Source organism: Solanum pennellii, chromosome 4 (assembly GCF_001406875.1).
Source record: "Solanum pennellii chromosome 4, SPENNV200".
Lineage (NCBI taxonomy): Eukaryota > Viridiplantae > Streptophyta > Magnoliopsida > Solanales > Solanaceae > Solanum > Solanum pennellii.
This window is the reverse complement of record NC_028640.1, coordinates 58,910,360-58,920,144: the sequence shown is the minus strand read 5'-3', so window position 1 is coordinate 58,920,144 and position 9,785 is coordinate 58,910,360.

Sequence of the window (9,785 nt, the reverse complement as noted above, 5' to 3'; positions counted from 1 at the left end):
TGTATATATATATATATATATATATATATATATATATATATATATACAAAGGGTGTCCGTGCAAGGCACCATTATATTGTGGAAACAAAAATATTTATAAAGACAGACGTGCAAATATGCAAAAGTGTAAGAAGAGGAGTAAATACAGATCTACCTAATCTTATTCTTGCCTTTGTTGTTTTTTCCTATCATTATATATTCAAGCTCAAGTCCTACACTAGTTCCTTTTATTCTAGTTTGAGAGACTTAATATTTCACATGTAGTTGAGAAAATCACACACTAATGATGGTGGCATCTTTACTCCCTCATCTTTTTTTATTTTACTTATTATTGGGTTTATGGCCCTAGACTCTTGTGTTTTTGTTTGAATAAGATACTTCTTCACTAGATTTTTTGAGATAAATAATGATATTTGAATGTTTTTGGACGTGGAGTCATTTTTATGCTATAAGTGTTCATAGCGGATATTCTATTTTGGTTGGTACATTGCTTAGTACATTGCTTAATATATTACATAATTAATCGGATGCTTCTATTATATACATGAGATTCTTAGTAAAATATTCTATCGATATTTGGTATCTTATAAGATATATTGGTTTGCTTTTCATGAATAGTTTCTTGCTGAGTGTCAACTACGATGATTGATGAACAAAATTTAATGTATTTTCAATTTGATAATAAGGAAAAAGTTTTAATATTCCATACATACATGTTCATAAAGGTTGAAAACATACACCTAACATCACCATCCATGATCCAAATGATAAATAATTACATCAAGAAATTTTAGACATCAAATAGAATTAATCTATCTCCATAACGACAAGCGGATAATGTGAACACTGAAGTAATAATTATGTTCTAAGTTCTCCCCCTTTCAATTAAGATATAAATATTGAAATCAGCTATTACATATTTATATGATATTAATGATTATACTTTCCAATTACCTAATTAATTGTTGGTTCATCATAATATTTTCATATATACAAGACCAAAATCAATAATGAAGACAAAGGAAAAATCATCTTTGAAGCTCACATTAGAAGGTGGCTTCAGTGTGCTACAATAGAAACCCCTTGCTCTTTAATATAACACAATTAAACTATTATTTTATATGAAACTCAGTCAAATTAATGAACTATAAATTAAAGTCATAATTCAAAATACACTTTGAAATTAAATAAATATGATTCTTACACTAAGTTAACAACAGTCGATATCAACATAATTAAAATAAATAAATAAGGGAGTCTCATATAAGGTTTCATCATAAAACTGATTGATACTTTAATCAAAAACATCCTTGAATTCATAAATCTTTTATATTATAATATATGCATATCATCAAACCATGGTTTCATATAAAATTCGTTATGGCACACGAATTAATGAGAAATTCATTGAAAATATTTAAATACAATCAAATCGTGATGAATAAACTTTAAATCAATCGAACCTTGGAAGAATTATAAAATCCCTTGAACTCCATTGTACTTTGGACAACTGATCCGTTGATTGTTTTTAGTAGAATAAAAGCAGATAAAGCAGGAACTCTTTATGTTAGGATAAAAATATTGTCTTTTACTATAGAAGGTGTTAATAATGTGTATAATGTAAATCTAATCCCTTCCCCAAGCGTTACTAGCCATACTTTGTCATTTACTTGTACTAATGCATATTAATTGTAATATATCATCTTGTTTACAAAAAAAATAGGTTGAATAGGTACCCATTGATGAATTTCCACATAAAATAGCTAAAGCCCTAATTGAAACATCCAATAAAAACTTGAATCCTTGAAACCCAAACTTTATGAGGTACGACGACTTAAGAGAGAATTCCAATGGAGGTTGAGAGAATGAGAGAAAATAGAGAGGTTATGGGCCTTAGGAACCCTTTAGACTCTTCTAAATAACCCCAAAATGATATACTATATGAGTTAAGAGAGTTGGAAAGGACTCAATGAACCCTGAAATAACTATCGAATTGACCCTATGACCCTTACATACAGTCCATACGAGGTAGTAAGGACTATATAGGTCACTTGTACAGCTACTGGAAATCCCAACTTTCTCATGTTGAATCACAAACCAAGAGTCACGACCTGTCATAACTTATATGAGTCATATACCTTGTTCGTACATTGACTCTTAGTTCAAGGCATGGATCCAAAACCCTACGTACAAAGAACCAACAACAACGAGGTATAGTTCCTACACGACCCATACAATACCTTAACATAATACAGTTCTTTCTGTTGCACATATTCTAGCTCGAGATTCTCTACTACTCATTTTTTTCGTAATCATGTATATATGCCTAGAAGGCGCTACCACAAATCAAAATTTCCTTTTAATTTATTCATTTCCAAAACTAGTCTTTCCCTTTCATAAAAAGTTGTGCGTCTTTCATGAAAAATTGTGATTTTTATGAAGAATTGCGACTTTTATGAAAAGTTATGACTTTTATGAAAGGTTGTGACCTTTCTAAAGGGTTGTAACTTTTTTAAGAAGTTGTGACCTTTCCGATAAGACACAATAAATATTTATTCAAACTACCATTTGATGTCTATAAAGAGAGGGATTCCTCTCATTTTAAAATTACGAAAATTCTGAACTTCTTCTTCTGCACAATTTAATATTTATGTACTTTGCTCATGTTGAATGGCTCATTGACACCATTGTTTTTGTATTAATATACTGGTGTATATAATCGTTGTGTTCAGGGAGAATCAATTTCTTTAAACCTCGGGTACTAGAGGGAATATTTTCCTTGAGGGGACACTCTACATTTAATAGGCTTGATATTTTTCTTTCTGTTTCATTCTACAGATCTTCATATGTTTTTTTTACTGTCAGTAATTTATGCTTATGTTATTAATTGTTGTTTCTGAATACATGTTGTAATCTTTGTTGTTTATGTTATTTCAAACTTATTGTTATAAGTATTTGTTTGTACTGATCAAATTATACATGTAAATTAACTTGTAACGCAAGTTTTCTCTACAAAAAATGTTGATAGTACAACAAAAGAAATTCATAAAGATCTATATTACCATCCGTTGAAGACAACATTAAGACTTGGTATGCCATTGTAAGGACATAAAGACCTTAAAAACCTTAAAGTGAACCAGTAAAAAGAAGACAAAGAATTAATAAAATTTTGACATGAGTACAAGTATGTCTCTAATGACCTATTGAGGAATTTGACTAGACTAGAGCCACTTTTAATCTCAATGACATAGATAACTACACAATGATTTAATTGTTCATAGTCAAACTAATTGCTCCTATTCAATATGAAGTATGAACAGATTCTAAATTTTACTGCAAATTGGTTGAACTCTTTAGTTATTATTCAATACCTCACAGGTTCTGGTGCATAGTGTATTTATACACACGAACAAAGAGTCCATTTTAGCTAAGTTATATCTAACTCCTAGTAATTATATATATCTCAAACACAACTATATTTTATCACATATCTAATATGTTTACTTAGCTTTGGTTTTATAGGAGTCGTAGGTTACACCAAAGTCCATAGCAGATTTATAGTCTTCTCATTTTACCACCTTCAAAGAGATCTCTAACAGTATCTTTGAGTCTGTAAGGTATAGTTTTCTCTTTTCTTTGTGATTTTTGTTACTATTTGTTATTTTAGGTTCATTGAAGAAATAATTGCATTTTCTCGAATGGAGAGTTTTTAATCACAACACAAGAATTTTATCTTGAGGTTTGAAGGGATGCGTTTAATGTTCCACCTTAAGATCATACTATTGAGGCTTTATGAGATCCCTGATATTTGATCATAAGCTATGAAAGGCTATGTTTAAGGTTTCCGTCTTGCAACAAAATTTTTTGAGGCTATATGAGATCCTGAATATTTAAGCATAAAGTATGAAGAAATATGTTTAACGTCTTCGTCTTGAGTTTTTGTGATCCCTCAAATACTAGAGTTTAAGGTTGTGAAGGAATGTGTTTAACGTCCCCCACCTTGAGATTATAAATTTGAGGTTCTATGAGATCCTCAATATTTGAGAATTAGGTGTGAAGAGATGTGTTTAACAACATCACCTTGAGACCATAAATTTGAGGCTATATGAGATCTTGAATATTTAATAATAAAATGTGAAGGAATGTTTTTACCGTACCTACCTTGAGATTACTAATTAATTTTTATGAGATGGTCTGAATACTTAAGTTTGATGTGTGAAGGGATGTTTTAACGTCTCCGCCTTGAGATCATAATTTGGAGGCTCACGAGATCCCAAATATTTAAGCATAAGGTGTGAAGGAATAAATTGTTTCCACCTTAAGGCATAAAAGTTTGAAGATCCTTTTAAGTATATATCAATTAAAAGACCCGACTTAATGTGCAAAGAGGAAAATTTTGTTCACCTAAAACAATGAAACTTTAGAAATATTTTCAAGGATAAATTCATGAAAAGGTCATCTTAAGGTGATAAAGGACAAATTTGCCCACCTTAGGACATCAAAATTTAGAGATAATCTTATGAGTAAACCCATGCAAAAGTCATGTTAAGATGTTAAAGGAAATATTTTTTTATTGTCCCCAGCTTAAGAAAACTAAATTTAAAGGTAATCTACCGGCTCAAAGAGATGGACACTCGTCTCCATCACAGGAAAGATAATTTAAAGGTAATTTCATGGCACAAAGGGATATATAGTAGTACCTTCCTTGAGAAGGTAACTTTGAAGGTAAGGCTTAAAGACTTAAACTTTCAAACTCAACGACTTAAGATAATTTGACTTTGAAATATGGTGGATACGAAACTTCGACTTGAACACTAGGTGGATTTGAGGACTTCAACGTGCATATTTGGAGGATTTTGAAGAATTTCACATGCATATTTGGATTATTTGAAGACTTTGACTAGTCGAAATGGAGGATTTGAATACTTCAACTTGCAGACTTACATGGAGGAGTTAAAGACTTAATTTACATCTTTGTAAAGTTTGAAGACTTATTGCATAGTTGTCTAATTTGAGACTATAATTTGCTGACTTGAAGAATTTGAAGATTTTCTCTTGCAAACTTAATGAACATGAAGATTTGAAATTATGTTGGAAAAACTTTTATTTCATAGGGGATTACCGGCCCCCATCGAGCCATAAATAATTGGTGTAAGTCTATGTTTGGTGAAAGAGTAGTGATAGCCTTAACTTTTAAGTGACAGATTAAGTAGGATTATGTATTTTTTGACATCCATGCAATAGAACTTAGAATGTAACTTTAATCGTCTAAGTATCTCATTGATAAGAATCAAGTTATAACTTAGTTATCAAACAATGATGTTTCAGTGTGTATAATTAATTTTTCCTAGGCTATCTTTTTAAGATTTTTGAACATGACAAACATTTTTTAAGGTGTTATGCTGAGTTAATGCTAATACAAGCCAATAGTAACAAGCAGTTTATGTAAATTGATTGCAACTATATTGAACCTATCTTAAACCTTATGTCATTGAATCATGTGCTCTGATACCACTTTTTGGATATTAAAATGATTAGGGTGTCATACGTAAGTTTACAATTGCAAATGATAAGGAGACAAATTAGAGATCCGTAAAACTATACTAGAATATATAATATTGTTATATGATATGACCAATTCACCTAAATAAATGAAAACTATAAAAAAACATTAAGACTGTAGAGAGTAAAATCTCCCATAAACAAAAATCTCTATACGACTATATTGTGAATTCGATTATATTATGATAAGAAAATAGGGATTTTTAATTTATAAATCTCCAAACTTTTACTCCGAGGAAAGAAAAAAACCAAAGATACTTTTCTTTCAGAAAAATTTCATGCATTTATGGTAATATAAGGGAGAAAATAAACTTTAAATCGGGAAAGTAAATAAGAGAAAAACCTAACATAATTTGGGTTTTATAAAGTTGATTTTACGGTAGACCAGTACAACCCGAAGTAAGTTTTATGGACCGAACGAGCTAACCATATAACTAGTCCAACAATATTAATTAAGGGAATTTTGGGTCTTTTTCTATCCACCCAATCCCTTAACTACGTCGTTTTGACCCTATAACAGGTTAAATCCTTCAAAAACCCCTTAACTCTAAATCACTTCATAAAATCCCTAAATTTTCTCCAAGGTTTTGTTCTAAAATTCTCTCCAATTAAACATCACAAAAGAAGAAGCTAGGGCTTCCAAATCAATCTCATTTTTCGCCAAACATTTTTTAATAAGGGTGTTTTGGTTCTTTTCGTACCTACCCAACCCCTAAACTACGTCGTTTTGACTCTTTAACTTATTTAACCCTTCAAAAACCCCTTAACTATAAATCACTTCATAAATTCCCCAAATCCCTTCTAGGGTTTCTATAAAAACTAATTCTCAAGATAAAGGAAGAAGCTAGATTTTCAAATCAAGCCGCTGTTTTTACCATTTCTTTTGGGGTTTCACCAGGTATGTATGGGTTTATAATTTCTCCAAGCTCACTTTCATTAGTTTTATTAGCTTTTCATGATTAACTTTTCATGGGTTCTAATTATGTTTATTCATGTTTGATTCGATTTTCATGATTAATTTTTTCATGGGTTCTATTGTGTTTATTTGTTGTTTCATTTTGACCTTGTTGGGATTTCTTTCAAATTAATTCCACCTCAAGCATGCCTTTTTCTAAGTGTTCACTAATCTTATATTCCATATGAGAGCGTTCATTAGGGTTTGGTAGCCCTGGTGACTATACTCCTAGTCAGTCTAGCATTTGCTTGTAACTATTTCTTTACCACATTATTTTTCATTTTATTTTCATAAATACCTTTTAGTTTATCTATATGTTTTGGAGCAAATCGCCTACTATACCCATCTTCTAAATATTCTCATCCATCTCCTATTCATTTAGGTTATCTATGCCCTTATTGCTCTAATCCATGTTGTTTGTAACTTGAATTATCAATGAAGTCATCTCCTTATTCTATTCTTCTTCCAGAACTATAGGTCTTTCATTCTTAGTGTGCTCCTTGTTTAAACATTCTCCTAGACTGCTTGCCCTTCCCCTCTTTTCTTTTTCCTTTTCCTATTTATTAGCTAACATTGCATTGATCAAGTCATTATTGTGTTTTTTTTACAATTGAAAATAAAATAAAGCAGTAAAATCTCTTTAAGGCTGAGATGCAGATATCTCGCTCCCTTTAAGGAGATTAAACCATTGAAGCAAATATTTTTCACCAGTCCAACAGTAGTCCTTCTTGACTTGTCCCCTCCAGAATACAACAACCTTCTCACTAAGTGTTACTCAAGAAACTCTAGACAAAAGTTGAGTTCAAAGCTCCACAAAAAGAACACCTCCCTTCAATTAATAAGAACTCTTTTTTTACTAACCTTTTCCTCTATATATTTTTCTTTTGTGTTGTGCATCATAAACAAAATGAAGACCACCACTATTTGTAGGAGGAAAAGTATTCCTAGTAATAAATAGGAAGAAAATGGGATAGTAAATAGTGAAAATAATGACCTTAGGAGTTATGTAGGTTACACATAAATAAAGGAATAAAGAGTGAAGTAATGTGAAGGCAACCAATGCACCAAGCAAGTGAAAATGTTGCACAACGGCCATCACTCAAATGTTTACGAGACTAATAACAATAAAGTTAAAGTTGACTAAGAATGTAATGTGCCATAAAACAGATGATGTATTGCCACTTTTGTCACTTAATACAAAATGTAACCTTCCATTAACGGACACAGTGACAATACTCCTAAAGCATTTTATTAATACTAAAAATGCTAATTTACCAATAGGACCTTTATAATTGCTTTTTGCAAACTTCTGATTCAGCCATTATTTGTGTTTTCCTCTTTCTTTTGTATCTCTCCTTCTTCCTCCAGTCTTTTATCAACATCCTTGAGTGCATCAAACACATTTAGTCACTTCAATGCTTCATGCTCTATATCATCCACTTCCCCTACTACATGCCCATATTTGTCGCTCATGCATTAGTTTTTCCTTTCTAGCCATTAGTACTTACTATGATTATAAATATGCTTATTCTTCACAATATTTCGACTAGTCAGTACTCTCTCTTGATTCCATCTTTCTCTTCTTGCTTACTGTTATTCACTGTTGTCCCTTCTTGCTCATCCCTGTTGTGTAATTCAGGATGAATATTCCAACATCCTTTTTCATAATGCCTATGCGGACAACATTATTTCCAGTAATTTCACATATGATCTTATTGTATTGCGATTCACTTTGATTTTAGTTCTCCTATATTTTCATCCTCTTCGTTGATTTTAATTCTATGTGGTAATTAAGCTACCAATCTACTTCAACTTTCAGCTTATAGTAACTTTGTCTTGCCTGGTTCTTTGTTACCATATCTACTTTTAAAGGCTCCCTAACAGCAAAAGCAATTGAAAAATTTCTTCCTTTGCAAATAAATTTTGTGGAAGATCTGGCATGGATATGCCATAACTACATCAATTGTAGTTTCTGCTTCAAGCTCAAACCAAGGATCCTACATTAATATTTGTATCTACCAATACCCCTCATTCTTCTTGATATAGTAATTTGTTGTGGGCAGTAATTACACATAATCTTGTAGTAAAGAAAATCGAACATGTATGTGTCTAGTATACAAAACTACAACACTACATTCGCTCTTGATTGCACATTATTTTGGAATCGATTTCCTAAATTCTATAATTTCAAATTTGTCATATGATAACTTTCCTACGATCACACATTGTAGATTCTCCGGTAATCAGACTCTAGATCTGTGATGAATTCTATGTGACAGTAGGTTCCCCATGAATCATAATGACCGGTTCAATAGGTACTTTGGAACAACTATTAGCAATAGGTTTATGTTTTATCGTAGAGCTTAGGGTTTTTTTTTTACTGTAGCTATACAACATTTCTTGTAGCTGACTTATTTGGCAATGGATTTTTTAGATGGTATTGCGAGCCAGATAGATTATTTCGACTTATATTTTATAAATTGCATCTGTTGATGAGTTTGAGGTCTATTTTGGGCGTTCCGTGAGCATACTCTAGATTTTTCTTTTTATGCATTGCATATGTTAAAGACTTTGCATCACCTTTTTCATTGTATGATTGTGTATGATAGGTTTGAAACTACCTCATATTGTCTTTACCTTCTTTTTTTTATCAGTGTTCTAATATGATTTTAGTTAGTTGATCAATTTTTTGATTAGCATTATTATCGGTGCTCTATTTATATAATTTCTATGAACTCGAGGGAACTATGATGACAATTTAGTACCCATATTTTGGGACTCATACTACTTTTCTACGTAGTTTTCTCATGCAACACCATAAACGGTTGTTGAATCAATGATTCTTTCATTGCCTTTGTTAATTAGATCGCTGCAAGGTCTTAGCGTTTGGACACTAATTGATGTTTTTCCCTTTTTGTACTATCTATGTATTTTATATTTTTATTAAAACAAATTTTTTGTGCATAGTCTCTTTCTGTACTTAGACACTCTTGTATATGTGATATCTCGTTCGAAATTTAGTTCTTATTTAAATTTGCCTTTCTTGGTATATTTTGGGGCTTTAATGTATATTTTGTATCGTTATGTATATATCTATGCTATAGTCATATTCTACATCTATTTTTCTTCTACATAGTTATATTGTAGCATAGGTTTATCACATGTTGTTTGGGTTTTAACTGGCCAACCGGGTTTATGGTAGGCTTCATCATAATCTGATTTAGGGTAATGGCAATATAGCATACTTCGCCTATGAGAGAGGATTAAC